This window comes from Pteronotus mesoamericanus, unplaced genomic scaffold, assembly GCF_021234165.1.
Source record: "Pteronotus mesoamericanus isolate MK-2021 breed Mesoamerican mustached bat unplaced genomic scaffold, CSHL_Meso_final scaffold_31, whole genome shotgun sequence".
NCBI lineage: Eukaryota > Metazoa > Chordata > Mammalia > Chiroptera > Mormoopidae > Pteronotus > Pteronotus mesoamericanus.
In genome coordinates this window covers 13,570,412-13,592,220 of record NW_026555312.1, presented here as the reverse complement: position 1 = coordinate 13,592,220, position 21,809 = coordinate 13,570,412, and the positions used below count along the sequence as shown (strand labels likewise).

Sequence of the window (21,809 nt, the reverse complement as noted above, 5' to 3'; positions counted from 1 at the left end):
CTGGGGTATCTTGGCGGTATAGCTGATGGAGAGGGGAGTGACCTGCAAGTCAGAAAGCCAGGGTCGCAGCACAGGCCACGTGTGCTCGAGCCACCAGACGCCAGCATCATTCAATGTCTTAGGCTTCGGAAAATGAAGAGGATACTCTCTGCTCAAGGAGTCGTGACTATCCAGTGAAACAATTTCCCCAAGACACTCTGAATTCTGTGATGTGCTATTATAAGCTGAGGTCGATGCATGACACACCAGTCACTGCACATGGTCTAATGACTGTGGGTATTTTTTATTTTTTTAGATTTTATTTATTTATTTTTAGAGAGGGGGAAGGGGGGGAGAAAGAGAGGGAGAGAAACATTGATGTGTGAGAGAACATCGATCAACTGCCTCTCACACACGCTCTGACCCAAGGATCGGGCCCACAACCCAGGCATGTGCCCTGACAGGGAATCGAACCAGTGACCTTTTGCTTTTGCAGGACGACGCCCAACCAACTGAGCCATGCCAGTCAGAGCATGGTTGTGGTTTGTAGGTCTGTATTTACTAAATCAGAGGCTCAGACTGCAAAACACCCCCAGGAGAAAAGGGTAGTTTTGACTAGTCCTAGAGAGAAACAGAAAAACACAGTACTTTCATCCTCGTGAAGTCTTTGAAGACCTTGAACATTTAAAGTGGGAAAGTTAAAAACATTTTTTTAAAGAAATCATTTCCTGAGACTTCAGGGCAAAGAGTAAAAAGTACACCATTTAGAGACAGAAACTCTGAGATTAGTCAAGTCATCGAATGTTCTCTGCACAGCAGAATGGCAAACAGCTACTGTTTGTTCATTTCCATAGATTAACAACCCTCTCTCCACGAGTTAAGGATGGTATGAACTCTGATTTGCAGAGTTTTGTTTGAAGAGGCTCATATACTACTGGTAAGACTCATGTTTCAAGGTCACAGGCAAAAATATGTTTCTTCATTGTAGTGTTGCTTCTTACACACACCGGCCTATTCTACTCTCTAGGATGACTGAACAGGGATCTAAGGCCTTGCTGGGAGGGGAAAAAAATAAAAGTAGTCTACCCGCCTTTTGCATTTGTTTACACAGACTGTTAAGATAGTACTGTTCAGTAGATAAAACTGAAATGGAAAAAAAAGACAGCCTTTTCCTTCTGAGGAGTAGAGAAAGGCACAAAGGGTTACAGAGGCTTCAACAGAATAGGAAAGCCAAAAGAAAACACCAAAATTTGGGCGTAGATGTTATCACCATATTTCCTTCAAACTTGATAGAAAGCAAGGTTTTATGAAAGGAGGTTTTAAAATAAATAACCAGATCATCGTTTCTCCTTTCAATAAAATAAGTAAACTCACCTTATGGGCCTATGACCACTTATGAAAGAAAAAACAAACTGCTCATCTCATGAATAGTTTCAGATTAGGTACCAGAGGCAGCGGCCAGAGGGAAACATTCTTTTCCCAGCTCCTCATATAAAGGCTGGGAACCCACCCCACAAAGCTCCAGCCTGGGGTCACCCTTCCCCGCGGTCTGGGCTACAGCAACCAAGGCAGCTCCAGAGGTGACCTGGAAACAGAGCCTTGGAAGCAGGGAGAGTAATCAAAACAAAATTCATCCTGAGTCCTTTCTGCTGCCACCTGGAACTTGCTAGAACACAGCAAGACAGAAAGGACTTTGGGGCTCTCCCTCCAGGGCACTGCTGCAAAGGGCCCAGGCCTCAGTTTCCAATGGCAGGCTCCCTTTCCCATACTTGTCAAGTATCTCTCAGGAGGCACATGGCCCCTCACATTCACGAACACAAATTAACACCCTCTACCTAGAAAAGGTATCCTCACCTACACCAACAGGGCAACTTCTAGACAAGCACCTATGCAAGAGAGAGGAGGCAAATGGCCAAATGGCCAGCTTACACAAAGGGGCAGATGCCACTGTTAGACTGCCCCCCCACCCCGCCCATCGGTCGCGTGCCTCATGGTGGGGAGGTGCACAGACAGTTTCAGGCTTCCCTTGTCCCTCTGAATGGTCCCCCTGTCCATGTGGTGCTTTACCTCAACTTGACCAGCCTTCCTTAGGACTCCAAGAACTATTACTCTCTCCCAGATAAAATGATATCCTGGGCATAATGAGCTCAGGGGGACCTTTCACCTGAGTTGGACAGCAGGTCACAAGAGTGCTTAAGGGAGAATGACCCAGGCCAGAGAACAGATGCGCGGGCGGTGAACCTCAAACTCATTCATTCACTCAACATAGGAGCTGTGTTTCTAAGAATCCTCAGGTAACCGAAATTCAATAGGAATTTTTTCAATACAAAGAAAGCCTTAGACATTCGAATGCCAAGCAACTTTTTTCCTGCATTGAATTTCAAAAATAATAACAGAGTTTTGTGTGGTTTTATGTGTAGTATTATAAACTTTAAATTATCACTGAGCAAACCCAGTGTTCCCTTCCATATATCTTTTGTTCTGGAACATTCATTATCCTTTATCCTTTCTTTCTTCTTAGCACAGCCATCTGACACATATTTATCACCTTTATCACTTATTGTTGTGATACACAAAGCCACTCAAACAGATGCCACAGCTTTTTTCGCTACTGTGGTCCCCCAGGCGTATGCTGGTTCCAGACACAATTACATAAGTCATGGTCTGTATTAATAGATGGAGTCACATCCAATTTGTGCCATAGAAATTCACATTGTAAGAGAAATAATTATATTTATTGCAGGACTACTAGATAGTAAACAACGAGAATGAAAAAAAATTGGGGGTTGGGGAGAGGTTCTTCTGTCACTGAGCAGGTAAAAGGGGTCACGAAGTGTTATGAAAGGGAAAGGATAGGGTGCTCTGGGATTCCAGACAGGCAGGATGTAGCGGAGTCCCAGGGCTTTCCAAGGAAAGACTCTAAGGTAGCGTTTTAAGAATGAAGGAAAGTGAGCCAGAGATGGGAGGGGGGAGTTGATGTCAAAAAAAGGAGAACAGTATGACTAAAAAAAATGCTGGAACACAAGAGCAAGCAAGGTGCTTCTAAAGAGGAAACGCTTTATGATTGCAGTGACAAGAACAAGGAGCGACAGATGAGAAAAGCAAGGTCCCCACAAACCTACTGAGCAAGGTTAAGAATTCTGGGCTTTATCCTGAGGGCCATGAAAAACCGAGGGGGGGGGTGAAGAAAAACAGAGATACAAAACAGCTGTCTAATGGTAAGAAATGTTCATTTTGGCTTCCTAAAGGAAAATGAGTTGGACCAGTAGAAGAGTTGGACAGAACATCTAGAAAGGTCATTTAGGAGGAACCGCACACCCCAAACCACCCAGCCCAGCTAAGCCCACTAGCCCAACTTCCGGCCTTGAGACCAGACTTCTCCAAAGCTCAACACCTAGGAAACTGCTCCCAGCTGCCTGCCTGAAGAGCTCTCTCAGGGAACAGCTACAGCAAGAAGGAAGCCCAGCAGCATCCTCTCTAGTGCAAAATGGCTGAAGGTCAAACCCAAGGAGCCTATTCCTCAGCAGTGTGGCCTGGGAACTAAATGAGGCTAAGATACAAAGACCCCAACCCAGGATCCTAGGATAACAATCCAACTTCACCGGGCATGAAAGTCCTCGTGACAGATCTCTCCAGGCCCAAGTGAGGGAGGCTTCCAGGCTTCCAGCACATTGCCATGGCTGGGCTTCCTGAGAAAAACATGGGTCAGCAGCAGAGGGCAGAGAACCCTAGAGGCAGGCAGAGGACTGGACAGCTGGAAAACTGGCCCAGGGTGGGTAAAGGTTAAGGACAAAAAGTGAACAGCAGGTGGGAGGGGAAGAGGAAAGAGGGCCCCTGGCAACACAAAGCACTAGGGTTTCAACGGGGAACAGTTCCCGAGGGAAGCAGTGGGCAGAGGAGAATGAGAACTATTCTCAGCAAAGCTGAGCTGCCGACCGGCTGGCCTAGAGCAGAACGTGAGCTGTCCTAATCTCACGTCTTCCTTCCAGGTTGGTCCGGAGTACAATCACAGAAGAAAAAAAAAAGAGGTCATCAAAATAAAAGAAAACCAGACTGGGGAAACAGCTGCAGCAAATATGACTTAAAAGAAATATCTATTCCATATAAAGAACTCATATACATAGATGAGAAAATAGTGAGACTCCCATTTGCTAATTGTATAAGGGAAAAGTAGTAAATAAACATATATGGAAATGTTCTATCTCTCAGAGGGATCAAAAGAATGCACATTTTAAAACCAAGAAACCTATTCAATTAGCCAAAAATACTAAGTCCCACAATTAATCAGGCTGAAGTAAGGCACATTCATATGTCATTAGTAACAATGTAAATTGGTACCAGCCTTCTAGGAAGTAATTCAGGGCAAGCCCCCTCTATGGTAGTAATAGCCTTCCAACATGATTGCATCCTAAGTCAACACGACGTGTAGGAAGATATTCACCAAAGCTTTATAATAGTAAACAATTAGGAACAATTCAAATGTCCACAAATAATACAAAACTTAAATCAACATAAAACGACTTTATAGAATATGACGTAATCCTTGCAGATGATAATTATAAAGTCCAGGCTGCAAATGAGAATGTTTATGTTAAGTGGAAAAGCAGAACGGAAAAAAGATACATGTTAAATTGTCAAGAACTAGAAGACAACACATAAAAGTGAACATGATTTATGGACGGGGATGGTGGAATGAAAGGGAACTTTTGCTTTTATTGCCTTTCTTTTATTGCTGTAATGTATAGGCAACAGATGTTTAAAATGTAATATTTCTATCAATCATGTAGAAGTGAACAACCTCTTCTGTGGAGCAGACCAACCTGTGGAGGTCACAGCCAGATCAGTGGAGAGTGTCTAGGACTTCCCTCATTTCAAAGGTCCGTTTGGAATTCAAACCTGGTCCATTAGAGGCTCTGAGGGGCTCCTCAAACCCAGAATAAGCTCAAAACACAGCTATTTTCCTTCGTTCTTACTTTTTTTTTTCCAGCTCTTAAATGCTTTGTCTCCCTGCTTCTTTCTCTCTTTTTTTAAAATTATGTATTGAGGTCTTATGCAATATGTAGATAATGAATGCTCATTTGATCCTTCCAGCAATCCAGTAAGATGGCTGTCATCACATGCATTCTACAGATGAGGAAATTGAGGATCACAGACTTAGGAACTGTGGCCTGGGTCACACAACTCAGGAACCGGGGCCAGAATCCAAACCTCGATCTGCCAGGCTTCAGAGCCCTCAGTTTAACCACCATGAATACTGCCTCTTCCCTTTTTCTCTGCCTATGAAACAAACAAAACAAAACACTCTTAAATGTCACCTCTTCTATTTCTATTAGATGCCTAAAGAAACTATTCAAATTGCAAAGAATCAAGAATTACAAGAGACATCAAGGTGATCAAGAGACATCAATACACACTGTTTATAAATTAAGCAGTAAGACAAGATAGTGCTGCAACACTGATTGCAAAAGTTGATCCAGAAGAAAAAAGGAATTACCTCGAGACCCAAATCTGCACCTGCAGGTAAAACTAAATGACGTCAGAAGGACTTTTATTTGCCAATTAAAAGCAGGATATCACCCTCCTTGATCTTGATACTACTCCTACTGCAAAGAAGGCCAGAGCTCCTGCACCCTCCTTGCCAAAGCCCACAATTAGCTGAACGATTCTTTCCAGTTATAACACATCTACTCCAGAACAGTATGGTAGCAAGGCATGGTAGCAAGAACAGTAAAGGAGCAGAGGAAGGATTAAAGTATGAAACTAATATAGATGGGATGATAAATGATTTGAGGCACCACTTAAGACTTATTCTATAAATAATGAGACAATAATAGCTAAAATGTAAATTCTAATTAAATAGAAAACCTAACAAAGTCAAACAACAGCAAATGATGTTTGACAGAGCAAAGGTCTTGGGGGAGCCAAGAGGAAGCATTACAATAAAACCTATTCATGGAACCGCACGGTGTTAAGACAGAAGGGGCCTGGGAGATCATTTCTTTCAATGACCTTTTTTTTTTTTTGGCCGGTGGGGAAACCGAGGCCCAGCAAGGTAGAGTGCGTGGCACAAGTCACCCTGCAGCAGAGCAGGAGACAGAGACTCGGTCTGCCAGCCACCCGTGCAGCTGCCCTCCAGCACGCCACGCTCACTGCCGTACACTGGAAAGCTACTCCCTTCTAAAGCATATGTTTAAATGAGCATTAAACATTCTATAAATACTAAATTCCTTTTTAACAATTTTCAAATGCACAGGGGCGCATTTAAAAAAGAAGCCTGGTTTTGATTTCTTTTGGAAAACGGCTCAGTGTTTAACCTAGTATTGAGTGAAATATTAACAGGTCATATAATGGTTTCAGTGTTCCTTCAGTAAAGCTAAACAGAATTCAAAAACCATATTCCGCATCGCCCGCCCCCCCCCCCCCCCCCCCCACAACCCCCTCCGCCAGCCTACAGGAGTTTCTGGAGCACACATTAAACTCAACGCTCTGCTCAACAAGCCCATCACTGTTAAGTAACTCATCAGAAAATAAAGAGGGAATTACCAAAGGGGAATTGCCAAGCAATTAGTTCTCTGAAGCAGATGACATACAACTGTTGTAGGGAGGAGCTTCCCAGTTAGTCATATGCCACAGTCAGAGCCTCCTAATCTGTAAATAAAAATGTATCACATATGATTACAGCTAGGATGGAGGCTGGGGCTGCCGGGCGAGGGCAGGGAGGGAAAATCCAAAGTCCTCTACTGTTCTGTGTGTCTGTAAAGCAAAAGATGTTGCGCTAAAGGTATATTTTTTTTTAATCCTTGGTAAATTTCATTCAACCTAAGAAAAACAAACTGGCCTTCCCTAAGCAGGCTAAAAGCAAAGTGATCTTTCTTCCCTATCCTTCTGACATGAGTCAGTTAAGATTCATCCACGGGTCCAGGGAAGGAGAGACAACAAGAAACCAGGAGGGTGGGGATGAGGGGGGATAGAAGGTCTGAGCCGCCTGACAGCCACCTTGACTAAAGCGTGACCTCCTTTCATGGCAGGTTTTGATCTTAGAGCTTGTATTTAGCGCCACCCCACCACCAGCAAACTGGAGAGATAAATAGTTCCTATCTGCCAAATCTTGCAAGCTGAGCAATGACCCAGTGAAGTTCTTTGAAGAGTCAAAAGTTCATCATCTCACCGGACTCTTGATGCCAAACAACACTTGGACCCCAAACACAGATAAGCATATTGCCACTGTCATCATTTTCTGCAATTAATAATTATTGAAAATGCGTAGGAATATGAGAAAGAGTAAAAGAAAACACACTCAGCCTGCATGTGACTCTGAACACACAGGCAAGTGTCAAAAAGGAAGGCTCACTGCCCACGAGCCAATCCCTGATCCTGACCTCTGAGAGTATGCTGTACTTCGGTTGTGGTTCCTTAAATATTACTCCTGGACACACCCTGCCTTCTGGACTCAACTGTCAGCTTCTTATTGACCAGGCTTGAGACTCAAGAGACAATGCATGGCAGCAGTGAAGAGTACAGGCCGGGATCCAAGCATGACTTTACCTCTTAAGAGCTGGTCAACCTTGGGCAACAGTCTCAGTGCAACAGTCTCCTCATCTGCAAAACAGAGATAATAATCTGCCTACCTCGGAGGCCCACAATGAGGATTAAATGAGTTAATACACAGTAAGTGGGAACTTGATCTTCTCTAAATTTCCTTTACGGCCTAGCTGGCATAAAGCCTCTCACACATTAGGTGCTGATTAAGTACTGTCACACAGAGTGATTTGTCCTGGAGTTGTTTTCGCCATCCCTCTTGCTCCCATCCTAACTTTCCTGTCTTTTATGAAAGGTAGTGAGTTACTGCCTCATTCTGAGTCATTTAGGGCAACAGAGATAACCCATCCTAACAACTCAGTTAAAGAAAAAAATCTTAAATAATCCTCAAGTTTTCTCTAACTGTATTAAAACACTGCCCACTAACAGCAATGCAAACAGATCATTTCCAGTTTTCTCCTTCATTTTAAGCCAAGCAGTTTTAGGATTCTTCACCCACCCCAGAGCCAAGGCTCACTAATTCTATTTTTTTTTTCTCCTATAAAGTACAACTGGGAAGGCAGATTGTTCAGAAAGCCGTACCTAGTGAATGTGTGTTTATATGTGCGTATCATATTTAAAAGAGTCTGTATAAAGCCTCCAGAAAAACCTCTAAAGTTATAAAACACATCCATATTAATGTGATTTCTCCAAGTACAGTAAATGAATTGCCACAAAAATGAACAACTGCTCCAGAGTCAAGTAGATGGCACAATGAGATTTACGCATATCACATGAGATGAATAAATCAACGGAGGGAAAGATCAAAGAAAATGCTGGAATTGTTGTTACTATATACAAGGCTTCACTGAAAATCTTCTAAATAAAACTGTTTAGAGGAAAATAGAAAGATCATTTGTTTAAATGAAAAGACATACTGCATGTGCTCAATTTCAAAAGCAGCACTCATTTTCATACACACGCACGCACACATATCAGGTTTAGCTAAAATTATCTCAAGTTTCTATATTTTTAAAGGTCTTAAAGGTATAAAGGTTTCAACAAGACTTCACGGAGCTGAGCTCCGAGGGAAGACCGCCCCATTACCCACCCAGGCCTCACGACGCTGCTTCTCCACCCGCCCTCCCTCCCTCCCGGGCCTGGGGGCCGGGGGCGGGGGTGGGGGGGTGTGCGGGGGCAGCAAGCAAAGGCCGTGACACGCCCGCGTCTCGGCTCCCATCTGCGGCCGCTTACCTTCTCCCTTCTCCCTGCGCACTCTACGCCGGCTGGTGTTATCCCGGAAATACAGTCATCCCCTCCTGCCTGTCAAACTTTCTCCCAGGCACAAAAGCCCAAGGCCCAATTTCAAAGATCCCTTTTATGCCAATGGCTCTTCCAAATTTATCTCCAGACCCGACCTCTCAGCAATTTTATTCCCACACCCTCTACTGTCTGTCGGACTCCAGCAACCCAGATGTCCACCAGCACCTGTGCTTCAGCCAAAAATGGCCCTGTCAGTTACATACCATGCGCTTCCTTGTCACGCCCAAGCCACCTCAGTGGTCTTCCTCCTGCTCTATTCATCTCTCCCCACAGAAATGCTAACCAGCCTTCAGAGTTGAACTCAAATGATCCCTCCTCCTCAGTCTTCCCTCATCATCCTACTCAGCATCATTCTTCTGAATTCCTTCTGTGCCAGAATGTACCCCAGTAAGTACAACCCACCCCGTTCCGCTTCGCCTTAGTTCTTTCCCAGCACTTCTTCTTTCCACGACCTGACCACAGAGACTACGTACAGTATAACCTCTTTCGGATGGCTCTTACTCACTTTCATTCCCGCAGCACCGTGGAGAAGTTTAAAAAACACACAGTGCATAAATGAATGAATCATTTCTTTATATAGACAGTGCCTGTGAACAAGTTAGGTCATAACTTTGCTATAACCATATCTTATTTAGAAAATAACTAGAACCAGGAATAATTGTAACCTAGGTTTTAATTTCTTTAAAAAAAAAAACCCTTAATGAATATAATACAGTATGAATGACACTATTTCCCTGCCCACGTTTAGTCATCGATTGTGAGGACTTTAACAAGGCCCTATTTATGCAAAATGTTTAAATAATGCTTATAAGCTTTCTTTAAATGCAATCACGGAAAATGTCAGCTGCTTAAAATTCAAGGTGACTCTGCACTATTTTGTCAGTAATACAATATGAGTATTCATAAGCCACTTAGACTTGCTTAACATACTATAAAAACCTCGGTCTCATCTCAATAAGCTTGCACATACTGTCCAAGACATAGGACTTTCTGATGCCTGTATTTTCACAATAAAATCCTCTTTTAAATATCACAGGTTTTTTAAAAATTGCGTATGTTTTAACCACATATGCAATTAAACTACTTTCCCAAAAATCTAAAATGTGAGGATTTTCTGCCTCACATGTAATTGTTAGACCGCGTAACACCCTAAGAGATAAAGTAGCAGTAAGGCATCTCACCGTTTTCATTCAGCTGATGCAGATGTAAGAGGCTTACCTTTGCACGCAACTCTGGGATTTTTCTATTCCCGTTCACGGAACACCTTCCTAACCTACAGCCAATAAAATGTAAAGTACCCTGTTCCAAATTCCACAAGGATGCGCTGTTTGTGATAACTTCCTCCCTCTTCTTCCCTGCCCCTCTGTTAGAGACTTCTCTGACTCTCCTTTCAGGGGCACAGTACTTGTGGTCGCTCAGGTTTTTGTTTGTTTTTATTCAGATCACACATAACTTATTTTATACATGCAACTCATCAGTTCATCTTACAACAACATAAAAACGATACATACATATTCTATCTACAACACTAAGAGAGTTGGACGAACACAAAATTCAGAAAAGCCAATAAAAGACCAACATACAGGTATATTCACTTGTTCCTAATCATGTACAGCCCAGGAGCAACCATCACAATACAAGAACATTAAAATTACCCTATCGAGACATAAGCTACTTGATCACAATGATAGCTTGTGCTCCTGAATCACAAACTGTATGCCAGGCAATAGCCTACACCCAGTACATGTATGTTATTCCATTCCATCCTCACAGCAGCCCTAGGAGACAGTTCTAATATTATCTCCATTTTCAGCATGAAGACACCGAGGTGCTGAAAGGATCTAGGATGCCCAAGGTCACGGTGGCAGCACTAGATAGAAATCCAGGCAGGCTGGCCCCCAAGCCCCATGCTCTTCTCCCAGATGCCACAAAATTGATATGTAACTTAAAAGCTGCATCTTAGGGAAAGAGAGGGAGCTGGCAAATCATTTTCAATATGAACATTTTGGGAAAGCAAATAGATACCTCTTAAAAATTAGTTGAAAATTCCTATCTTTATATGTGAGGTTTGGTAAAGAGTAGACTTTGCATCTCATCAAGTAAGAAAATAGCACATGGATTTTGCCTGGAGATCCCCAACCCGGCAGTTCCCCAACCTGGGCAGCATCAATCGGTATGCTTCCAAGAGACCATTAAAGGTTCATTTCGATGCAACAGGTCTAGGGTTGAGTCCCAAATTCTTTTTTTTTTTTTTTTTAAAGCTCCCAGGTGATTCTGTTGCCCAGGCAGGCTTGGGAAACTCTGAACTAGTCTATTTCCACAGCTTCCAGCAGGACTGTTCCCAAGGCAAACAGAAAGAGGGAATCTATTTCACAATTGCCTTTGGTTGCGTATACCAGTGTTCCCAAACTCTTATTGCCCCAACTTGTGTCTAACTTCCATCTCTCTTGACTTCCTTTAGCCAGTATCCTCTTGTCCTCTCTTCAACGGAGAACCATGAGTCATCAACCCTGCATACACCCTGTGTCTGCATGACTTTCCAGGCCAGAAAAATTTACTGTATGTGAGGAAATCAGGAAGTTGTAAAATCCAAACAGACACAGAAATTCAAGATTCAACAAATACTGGTTGCCACTGAACAAACAGGCCTCTGTCTCCTCACATGTGTGTCACTCTTAAAAAAAAAAAAAAACTTAAAACATGCAAACTGTACCTTAAGATAATGGGTAGCAAAACATTCTCGTTGCATTAAGTAAAGGTGACAATTAGAATGATCAGGCTCAAGCCCAACAGGCAATAATCGATCATCACAAAGTCAAATATTGACTTCTTCATTAACCAAATAAATGAAACTAAAAAGAGAGATACTTTAACCCAAGTTTTACAGAAACTCTCTTGGCAATTTCTCAGTTTCGGACACAATATGGTTTGCAAAGACAATTATATTAAACAGCCCACAAAGCACTAAAGCAAGGCTAGTAACCGATTTTCCCAGGTCAGACTTTATCCTCAGGTAGGAACTAGAGAGCATCGCAAAACTCTCACCTGATACGTGATGCACTTCCCTGTAGTGGCCGGAGAGGACGAGACTGCTGTCCAAGGATGACAGACAAATCTGCAGTTTAAATGGACCACCCTGGTGATTTGCTGCACGATGCTCCTGCAGTGGTCCAGAAAGTGCAGGAGAAGAAATCAAAATGAAAAACAGAACAAATTGCTTTAAAAAAGAATTCCACTTAAAATGTCTATGCACTGAAATCTTCACTCTTAAGAACATCAAATTTTGCATTTTGTTTCATGAGAATTATATAGATAACATCCAGCTCAGAAGTCAGGTTTTACTCAACAGGGCTCAGCGGGAGGCCAACATACACAAAGCTCATCCCCTCAACCAAAGTAAGAGTTCGGTCTCCCCATTTGAGCCGGCTACTGTCATTCTTTTCTCGAATGACTCTAACCAATCATCTGGTCAACACGTGCTGGTACTCACAAGAATATCAGGTGAAAATGAGCATGGATTGAATAATAATCGAGCCAAAGTCTGATTTTAATGTGGCATATATTACTATCAACATGCAACTTGAGGGACAATCATGATAAAACACAATTATTAGCATACCAGTATAATGAGATAGAAAAAAGTATCCAATGTAAAAAAAAAAAAAAAAATTAAGTATGCACATAGTCACTAGGCTTTCCACTAAGCTTTAATTATTAACTGTATGTCTATTTCATTTTCATTTTACCACAATGCCTTGCACATGGTTAAGTAAAAATTATCCACTGTATGATGAATGAGTGAATGTGTGAATGGATGAATGAAAGAGAGAATGAATGAATCTTCCATATACCTTTCCATCAGGGAGCTTGGTGCTTGTAGTTTTTGTGAGGTAAAGACCTATGCATAGAAATGGAAGAAGTTGAGGACTTGATCTGCTAACATAGTGTTCAGCCCCATCTATTCAAGTAGTATTTTTTAAATACAGGTAATTCCCAATTGTCCACATTAAATAAAATCAGTAGCACAGTTGTTATAAAATATCCCCAAACTAGTCATCACTGACCTGATTTCCAGTCTTTGATTACTGGAGCTGATCTGCATATTTGTTCAGGCTGATTTTAAATTTAGTTTGGGCTTCCTAAGCCCATGCCAGGTTAACAGTAGGAAGGAGAAGGCCCAGGATTATATGGGGCGTCAGAAAGAAACTATTCTGGAGCTATGAATATGATCTCCAATGTGAACAATCTGTAAACAGGTAAGTGAGCCAATTATCCTTGGGTACATGGCAACACATCTCAGTAGTCATGATTATTTTCATCCATACACACTCACTATTTTTAAGAGCACAACCCAGCTGGAAAGGAAAATAATTTCAATTGCTTTCCAACACTTTTCAAAGTACTGACTAGTAGCCAAAATATTCTTACTTCTAACTAATCCATTCACCAAGTACCTATTTAGGTATGTTATCGAATGCCTGGGACTGATAATCAAAATAAGTTAGTTTTCTAGTCCTTTGTTTTAACCATGCGTAATCTGTGAGTACAGAAAAAGAAGATAAACTATTCTAGACAATAACGTCTTTGAAAACATTTTCCCTTTACAAAAAAAACTTGTTGAGTTACAAATTTAAATAGTGGCCAAGTTAAATAGACACTGACAAAATTCTATTTGTTCTTATACAGTACTTATTTTAAGGGGAGGAGTCTTGATTTCATCTATTAACATCAAATGAAACATTAGAATACTGGATAATCATTTTCAAACAAGGTGCAGATACCACGGATTTTTAGGCAGCACTTGTTTTAAGAGCTAATAGCTGAAAGGGTGTTTGCCTGTATATCGATATGTGTACACAATCCTATTTACATATCACCTGGCAGATAAGGTTTTATAGAGTCCAAATTACAGTCTCCTATTCTGCTGAAGTGCAGAGAACAGTCAAACATGATGCAAATGCGGTAAAATATTAATTTACTCTCACTGGTATGCTTCTTATTTCAAAAGTATTTGTGTTGCTATACCAGTTAGAGTAATTAAGAGAGTTAACATAACTTTCTGTATTCCATCAGAGAGAAGTAACAAAGAATAAGAGTCAGGAAAAATGGATTCATTGCAAAATAATACAAACAATATACAAGAAAATAACCTCTAGGCTGTTTTATACAAGATACATGCTAAAAATGGAATATTTAATTTTTAAAAAGCACGGCAGAGTAACATAATACCATTAACAGTGGAAGATTGCTAAGAAAGATGGCCTAAATAACATTGATGTGCTAGTCAATGAAGAAGAGATAATGTGTAAATAATGTAAACACAGGAGATAAATAAATACTTCGAAGAGAGTAGGCCAAAGCTAAAGATGCAAAAGAAAATTTGCCATGCACAGGAACAAAAAAAAATACACTTTCTTTGGATGCTAGAAGCAGAAATGCGTATAGGTCAGCATCAGTGACAATTATCATTAAAAGCTTCTGCTAGGTCCTGGCTGGGGAGCCCCAGTTGGGTTAGAGCATCCGCCAAGGTTGGGTCTGGAGTTCAGGTCAGGGAACATGCAAGAATCAACCAACGAATGCATGCAGAAGTGGAACAATGAATCAATGTCTCTCTCTCTCTCTCCACCCCGCTCTGTCTATTTCCCTCCCTCTCTTTCTCTAAATATCAATCAATAAATAAAATACTTTTTTTAAAAAACTTCTCCTAAATGTTTAAAAAAATAACTTCTCCTAAATGACTCCCTCAAAATATGTCATATTAAAGAGCACCTAAGTGGGGGGAAAAAAAGGGGGTTCCTCTTAGCCTGAATCAAAACACCATAATCAGGAGAGCCTCTGCTCCCTTAAGTCTCAAATTCTGATTACACTATAATGAAGTTTCTGAAAAGTAATTTTCAGGTATGATACAATTTTTGCTTACATTATGGCAATTATCGTTGCATTTTCATTACTCCACAAATGGGATGCATTAAAAGTTATAGAAAAATCAATGAAACATTTCTGCTAACATCAAATATGTCAAAGAAAATATAATGCTTGTTGCTTTTTTGTCTGTAACAGTGCTAAACATGTTTTAGCACATTTGTGATGGTAATATGTAGTACAAATATTTATTGTACATGAGCCTGAAAAGTTCGGATTTATAAGGATTATCAAATATATACACTAATAAAGACAAAAGTAATTATGAAATAATAAAAAGATTTTAAAGAACTGTTTCCACAAATAAAGGTTATTTATCTAATTTTCTATTACTCCTGTTAAGCATTTATATATATATTTTTTTAAAACTTGATCCAATTACAACTCTTTCAGCTAACACTCAAAAATAGTTCCTAAAACTTAGCACTTGGTATACTCATTTTTATATCATCTCTTAAAGAATGTTTGAATGAGTATTTTATTAAACTGAATTTAATGACTCTAAAATTCAAACAGCATGATTTCAATTGCTTTCCGAACTCATTCTTTAAAAAACAGGGCAGCCCTGTATGTATGCTTTAGAACAGAAATTATTCTATTGGGATTTCAATGATTTATAAATATTTTCAGTGCTTTTAAAAAAAATAAGAAGGGCCTGCTCTTGCTAACTTTGAAAGTATAATGGGAACTAAATCTGTCCTTTGAAGCAATTAAACTGCCCATATCTAAATCTCTCACAGAAACCAATCATTCAAATTATTGGGTTATTCTGAAAACATAAAGCAATGGAAATAAAATTAGCTACCTTCCCCATTTTTAGAATGATATTCCATCTTGCTGCACTGTCACTTAACATATGCAAGTATTTAAGCTCTTCAGAGCCTAAACTATGCATTACTTTCAGACAACTAGAGTTGAAAGAATTACATTTACCTAATTTCAGGGTTTTAGTAAAGTATGTTTATTAACTAACTTCTAATAGGAAACAAAGGAGCTGGTGTCACAATGTGTTAGTCATCAGAAACTGCCATTGAAGGTAGATGCCAAAGTAAAATCCACTTGAAATTTCAGAGTGGAAAAATAAATAAATAATGGCACATTATACAAAAGGAATGTGAGTCCTTAAACTCTGTAACGATAATAAAAACAGGAGTCACAGAACTGTGTTGACTAACATTTTAATAATCTCTTCAGGCTGACCTTTCCCAGGACTCCCAGACAACTGAGTAAGGTATGTTGAAACGTAGGGCCATCTACAGGCATGTGACGTATAATCTGATAGCTAAAGAGTTTTTCTCGAACCTTTCTCTAAGAATAAAGACAACTGAGAAGCCCTGAAGCCAATTTATAATATTTCTGAAAAAGAATCACCCTGTTTACCAAACCCTCTTAAAACGAAATCCAGAGAGGAAAATATTAACTTTCACAGTTCCCAATCAAGTACATTTTTCCTCTTTATTTTAGCATGAATTTGAGCACTCAAAAATACATGTTCACATTTTAGTGCAAGTAAAAACAATTTTCTTGCAAAATATCATCCAGGACCTCCAAGGTTTCGTGTAAAACTTACACTTCTGTGCCTTATTTTATATCCTTGCTTCCCATCTGTTTACCTCCTGGGAGTAATAATAGCTCGTTTTCATCACTGCAGTGCTTGATCTGAGCAGGTCACAATCCAGTTATCAACCACATAAACTCACTAGGAGAAATTCATAGCCCACCTCCTAGCCTCAACTAAGTATAAAGCTCTTTCAATCCTAGCCCCAGGGGAAAGAAAAGATTTAACCAATTTAGCTAGGGGGCTGTAAAACTGTATACTGGCCGGGTCGCAACTAAATCAAGGCATGATTATTCTCAATTATTTTTACTTTCAAATATCAGGGTTACTAAAATATCTCCCTTTATTTGGATTCCCTGAGCAACACAGAGCTTCAACCGAAGCTTTTATTTTTGTAACAGTATTATTTTTCTTTGCTTAACAGGCTTAGTAAGGTGGTGTCCTAATGCAAAGAGTAGACTGCTGCTCTCTAAATTATTAAATGCTCATTAAATTATATCCCAAAATAGAATAGAAGTTGTTTATTGTGCAAAAGCACCACACATTATTAGTCTACCAGCTACAGGCCTGTATTATCTCTTTCCTGAGACAAAAACCTTTTAACGTACTGGCACAGATGTAAAGATCATGGCCAAACATCCAAATGAAGAATAAATAAATTCAGAATGGCTGCCTACTATCAGTACTTTTTTCCCCCCATTATGATGGCTGTAAAGTTTTAAAATGTGACAATGGGGATAGCCTTCCCAAATAAATTACTCCCACTTAACAAACCATTTAGAAAACCAGTCATGACTACTGGCAAACTTAGGTTCTAAAGGACGAGCACTTTCACACTTGAAAGAGTTAAGTGCCTGCCTGCAAGGCCAATGGCACCAGACGCAAAAGAAATGTTGCTTTAGTCAGCTCTGAAAGGTTTCTAACAAGTACCAAATACTTGTTGATCTGTTCACAATAAACACCAGCAGGATTGTCGGGCTCCTTTCACTGTCTGGGGAGAGGCATTTACATAGTGCACCCAGTAAGAACAGCTTGTTGGTCTCCTTTGTAAGAGTATGGAGAAGCCTCACTCAGCGTCTCTGTCCAGTTGACTGAAAGAAGACGCAATTGAAATAGTGAAGTCTCTCGTCTGGCTTGGGCAGCACAAATACTGTGCATAGACACTTAGAATAGTCCAGGCACAAAACAAACCCACCTGAATGGACGAGGAACACTGCCTGTTGCCATGGCAGCCTGATCTAATTACATGAGTGATCAGGGTTGGAGTAAGTGCACCGAAAACCTACACCACTGACCATATCTACAAGAGGAGAAAGGCAGGCAGGCAGGAGGTTCAAGGGAGACTTCTTCCTCTGCTTTATGCAGAAGGGGTCATTTAAGCCCATTTGTCTGTGGAACTGTTAAAACAGTGACTGATGCATACACAGAGGGCAGTCAGAGGAGATTTAAATGCCACAGCATTAGCTGTTACGGTGCAATCCCTTCGAGTTCATGTGCAGGATTTTCTCATCCTCCTCTCTGGTGGTTTCCCCAGGAATATGCTTCATTCCAGAGAAAAAAAAGAAAAGAAAAGAAACAGAACGATAAAAAAAGGAAAAAAAAGGAAAGCTCAAGTATGAAACTTCTTTCGCCCACCAAATAAATCACAAAGTGGGCTTTAACAGGGTCTTCTAGGAACTGCAGGTCTCCTCAAAAACCGAAACAGAAATGGTTTAGCTAACAGCATTGAAAAGTAACTACCTGCGCCTAAAAATAAACATCAATATCTACCCTCTGCTGTGCGATATGTAACGATGATGTTTAAATACGAAGAACAGCCTATATTATAAAACACAAATGTCATTGGGCTGTGACTACTAGATTGCCAAAGGAGAACTTATTTGCATACACATTTTCCCGTGCATGCACGACAGGATGTGCAGGGAGTATGCCACTCTAAGGGATTAGTTTTGGTTCTGTGGGTGTAATGGGGTCTTCTAATTTTGCTAACTGTATCCTGTGGATCTCACAGAGAAGCTAAAAAACCTCTGCGGGGACAGAACCAGTTTGGAGGAGTCCCTACTGCACAGCATACGGTAAACAAAATAAAAATAGCTTGCCGTTCTCGTTAGCCACATCGCGCATTATATAACCAGCTTCCGACTGGGTTTTTTTGGGTTTTTTTTTTTTTTTTTTTTGCCCTTACTACTCTTCAGCAATTTCCCAATCTTCCGAAGTATTTATATTACCCTCTCATCTGTAGGATTATATACTAAGAAAGCAAAACAAAACAGAGCCGCCCCGGGATTGAATCGAACCCCACTATCCTTAGAGGCCGATTTTTTTTTTGTTTTGTTTTGTTTTCTGGCAGGATCTCCATCACCACTCTACTTTCACCCCCAATCAAGGTTCTTGCTCAATCTCTCTAGAAAACCTGGATTGTTTCATCGCTTCCAGTCAGCCCCCTACGTGGTCTGAAATAAAATGAAAGCACAAGCCACGGAGTTTGGGCTGGCTGTCTGAGGGCGGGCGGCTGAGGAGGGGTCGGGCGCTGCAGAGTCAGCCAAGTGGCCTCAGAGGGCCCTCTCCCCATCGCCACGGCCCCTGTCGACCCCCCCCCCCGCGCGCGCGCACACACACGCGCGCGCGCGCGCACACACACACACACACGCACACACACACAAGCACTCACACTCGCGCGTTCACTCAATCACTCTCCCGCCGCGCTCCGCCACCGCCTCACCTCTCGCTCCGCCCGTCCGGCCCCTTCCCTGCCCCCTGCGGGGCCGGCCTGCAAGCAGCGCTGGGACCACGTAGGAGGAGGCGGCGGCCGCGGGAGTGGCGGTGTCTCCGGCCCGGCCGGGAGAGAACAAGCAGCGGAGCTCCAAGGCGCATCCCAATCCCCGCAGCGCCTCCACCGCCGCCTCCTCCTTCCCCTCCTCCTGGCTTCATTCACCCTCCCAGCAGCCGCGCAGCCGTTCACTCCCCGCGGGGGCAGGGCAGCGCCTACCGCCGCTCCTCTGCTCTCGCCGCCGGCGCAGGCGGGGGTGCCGGCCGGGGCTGGGGCGCTCACTGGCTCCCGGCTCCGGGCAGCACGGCGGCAGCACAGGACCAGGAAGCGGCTGTACCAACAGGGCCGCCACCGCCACTCCGGCCGCGCTCCCAGCACCTCGACCCCGCGTCCATCCCTCCGCTCCCCCCCCCTCCCCGCGCTCGCACCGCCTGCGCCCGGCCGCGCGCAGTGTCCCGGCTCCGGCGCCGGCGCTGACCCCTCCCGGTCCATCGCCGCACGCCTAGCGAGGACGGCCTCCGCGAGGAGACCCCAGCCCCCGGTCCCGGAGGCCAGGCAGCCACCTGCGAATCAGCCTAGCCCCTCCTCCAGATCCGCTCGCTCCCACCACCCTCTTTGGGGAGAGGGGTGAGGAGGGGGCGCGGGAGCAGAGGGCAGCGCGACCCAGGCGGCCGTCGCCTCCCTTTACCCCACCTCCAGGGAGGAGGACATGACCCTCTGCGTTCGCGGCCAGACCAAGCAGCCGCCCGAGCCGGGCGCTGCTGCCGCGCTCTACCCCCGCGCCCCCAGCCCGGGCGCGCCCCCTCGCTCCGCTGGCGCCCACCGTGTCCCCGGCATTACCCCTGCCGGCCATCCCCGCGCCCGGAGCGGGGTGTCGGCCCGGGAGGCTGAAGCCGGGGAAGGTTGTATGTACACACACACAAACAACACAACAAGCCGCGTCGGTTTCCTTCGCTCCTCTTCAAGCTGTTTTCCGTGCTGTCGATTGGGGTTTGGGGTTTGTTTGCTGGTTGTTGCTTTGGCCCATCTCAGGAGAGCGGGGGTAGAGGGAATCTTAATCTAAATCAGGGGAGAAGGGGATGGGGGAGGGTAGAGACAGAATCAGAGGAGAAAAAAAAATCGCCACTTACTGTAAAGTGTAAATGGATCTGGGGTGGCGTGGGGAAGGGGGGGCAGAGGGAGAGAAACAGTGTCTTGCGGCTGCTGTAGCTCTGGCTGCTGCTCCAAGGGGCTTGTTTTGGATCCCCCTGCAGTGAAACAGGTCCTGTACGGCTCCGCCACTGTAGTAGAAATGATGTCTGCGGTATACTCTGCTCTCTCCTCCTCCTCCTCCTCCCCCCACACTCTCTTCCCCTCCCCTCCCTCCTCCCCCCGCCCTCCCTCCCTGGCGCTCTCTCGCGCTCGCTCGCTCGCTCCAGTATGTAAATGTGTAATAGAAGCCAAATATGGAGCAGTTGGCTGCCGCCGCCGCAGCTCAAGGATCCGACAGGAGGGGGGCCACCCTCGGGCGGGCTGTGGGGCGAGCGGCTCCGAGCCGGGCGAGCGCAGGGCGAGCTGCCGGCCCGCGCCCTTAACCCTTCGGTGCGCGCGGCCGGGGCTCGGCGGCCCTCCGGTAGGTTGGCACGTTCCCCCAAGACTGACTTGGAATCCAGGGGCGGAGAACGGGAGGGGAGACACTGGCCAGAGGGGACAGTTCTTCCAGGTTTGGGAAAGGGGCGGGGAGCTCAGGCGATGAGGTAATTGTAGCGGTGACCGATCGGTCCTCGTGCGCCTCCCAGGGTCCCTGCATCTAGTTGGAGGGGACAGAACGACAGCAGGGTGCAACTCAGGCACCTTGGAGGACTCCCTGGCTTGGAACCAGTGAAGTAGCCCAGGGGGAGGGGAGGCGGGCCAGTGCCGATCTCTACGTGCCGAGAAGCGTCCAAGACGACTGCGATAGTCGTGCACGTTCACCCTCACTCCGGTTTAGCTTCAGCGTTCCAGGAACCGGACCACCGGGCGGCGGGGGAGTGCCTTTGCTTGCAACTCTAGAAAGTTTTAAGGGTACCACCCGACTGCACGTGCACCCGTACCTTTACTGCCTGGGAAAGCCGGTGACCTCCCTGCCCTCCTTTCTCTTCTTGCAGGTCCCGAAATCTTCCGTGGGCGTGGACTACCGAGCTCTAGCTCTGGTAGACTACTCCCGTACTCCTCTCGCAGCTAATTCGGGATCATTAATTTAATCGGAAATGAGGTAACTAGTGTAGGAGATAGAGAAAGCAAACCGAGCATCAAATGGCAGTTCTCGGTGAATCCATGCTGAAGAACTTCCTCTGGACTCAGTTTTTAAGTGCGGTTCTCTACTCCCCAACACCCGCCCCCTCCACATGTACCACCACCGCCTGGTGTTAGTTGGGTGGGAAGGAATCTTCTTTCGAGGGGTGCACCTTGCCCACAGGTGTGGCACCTGGAGGAAGAGAAGGCACATCATGCTAAAGGGAGCTTAGTGTGGCGTTCCCCCTTGCTGCAGATAATTCCGGAGGACCAGTAGGTGTCGGGGCAGCATTCGACCTCCTTCAGGTGCTTAGAACTAAGTGTCTGGAAACATGACCCCTCCAAGTAAGTTTGTCTCTGGAAGTCACCACTATTGACTGTAAGCTTTATTTGAGAAACCTTTTGGCTGAGTTTACTTATGACCTAACGGTTAGTCACCAACCGAAGCAGGATACAAAATCACCAAGAGAAATGTGTCAGCTTTTA

At 43.9% G+C, this 21,809-nt stretch overlaps 1 protein-coding gene across 5 annotated transcripts in view; it reads right to left on the bottom strand.

Annotated features, from left to right (window-relative positions):
- The window catches only part of ATXN1 (ataxin 1), a 386,576-nt gene extending 366,177 nt beyond the window's left edge, over window positions 1-20,399 (bottom strand). For 3 of the 5 annotated variants that reach the window (XM_054591866.1, XM_054591863.1, XM_054591864.1), the window contains exons 1-2: window positions 20,201-20,399; window positions 11,866-11,980 (exon numbers count right to left, since the gene is read on the bottom strand). The gene's annotated coding sequence lies outside the window, so the exon portion shown is untranslated. Of the gene's footprint in view, window positions 1-11,865; window positions 11,981-19,022; window positions 19,181-20,200 lie in introns of those variants that run through there. The other 2 variants (XM_054591865.1, XM_054591867.1) reach the window with 2 other exon arrangements.
- Window positions 20,400-21,809: the final 1,410 nt, after the last annotated feature.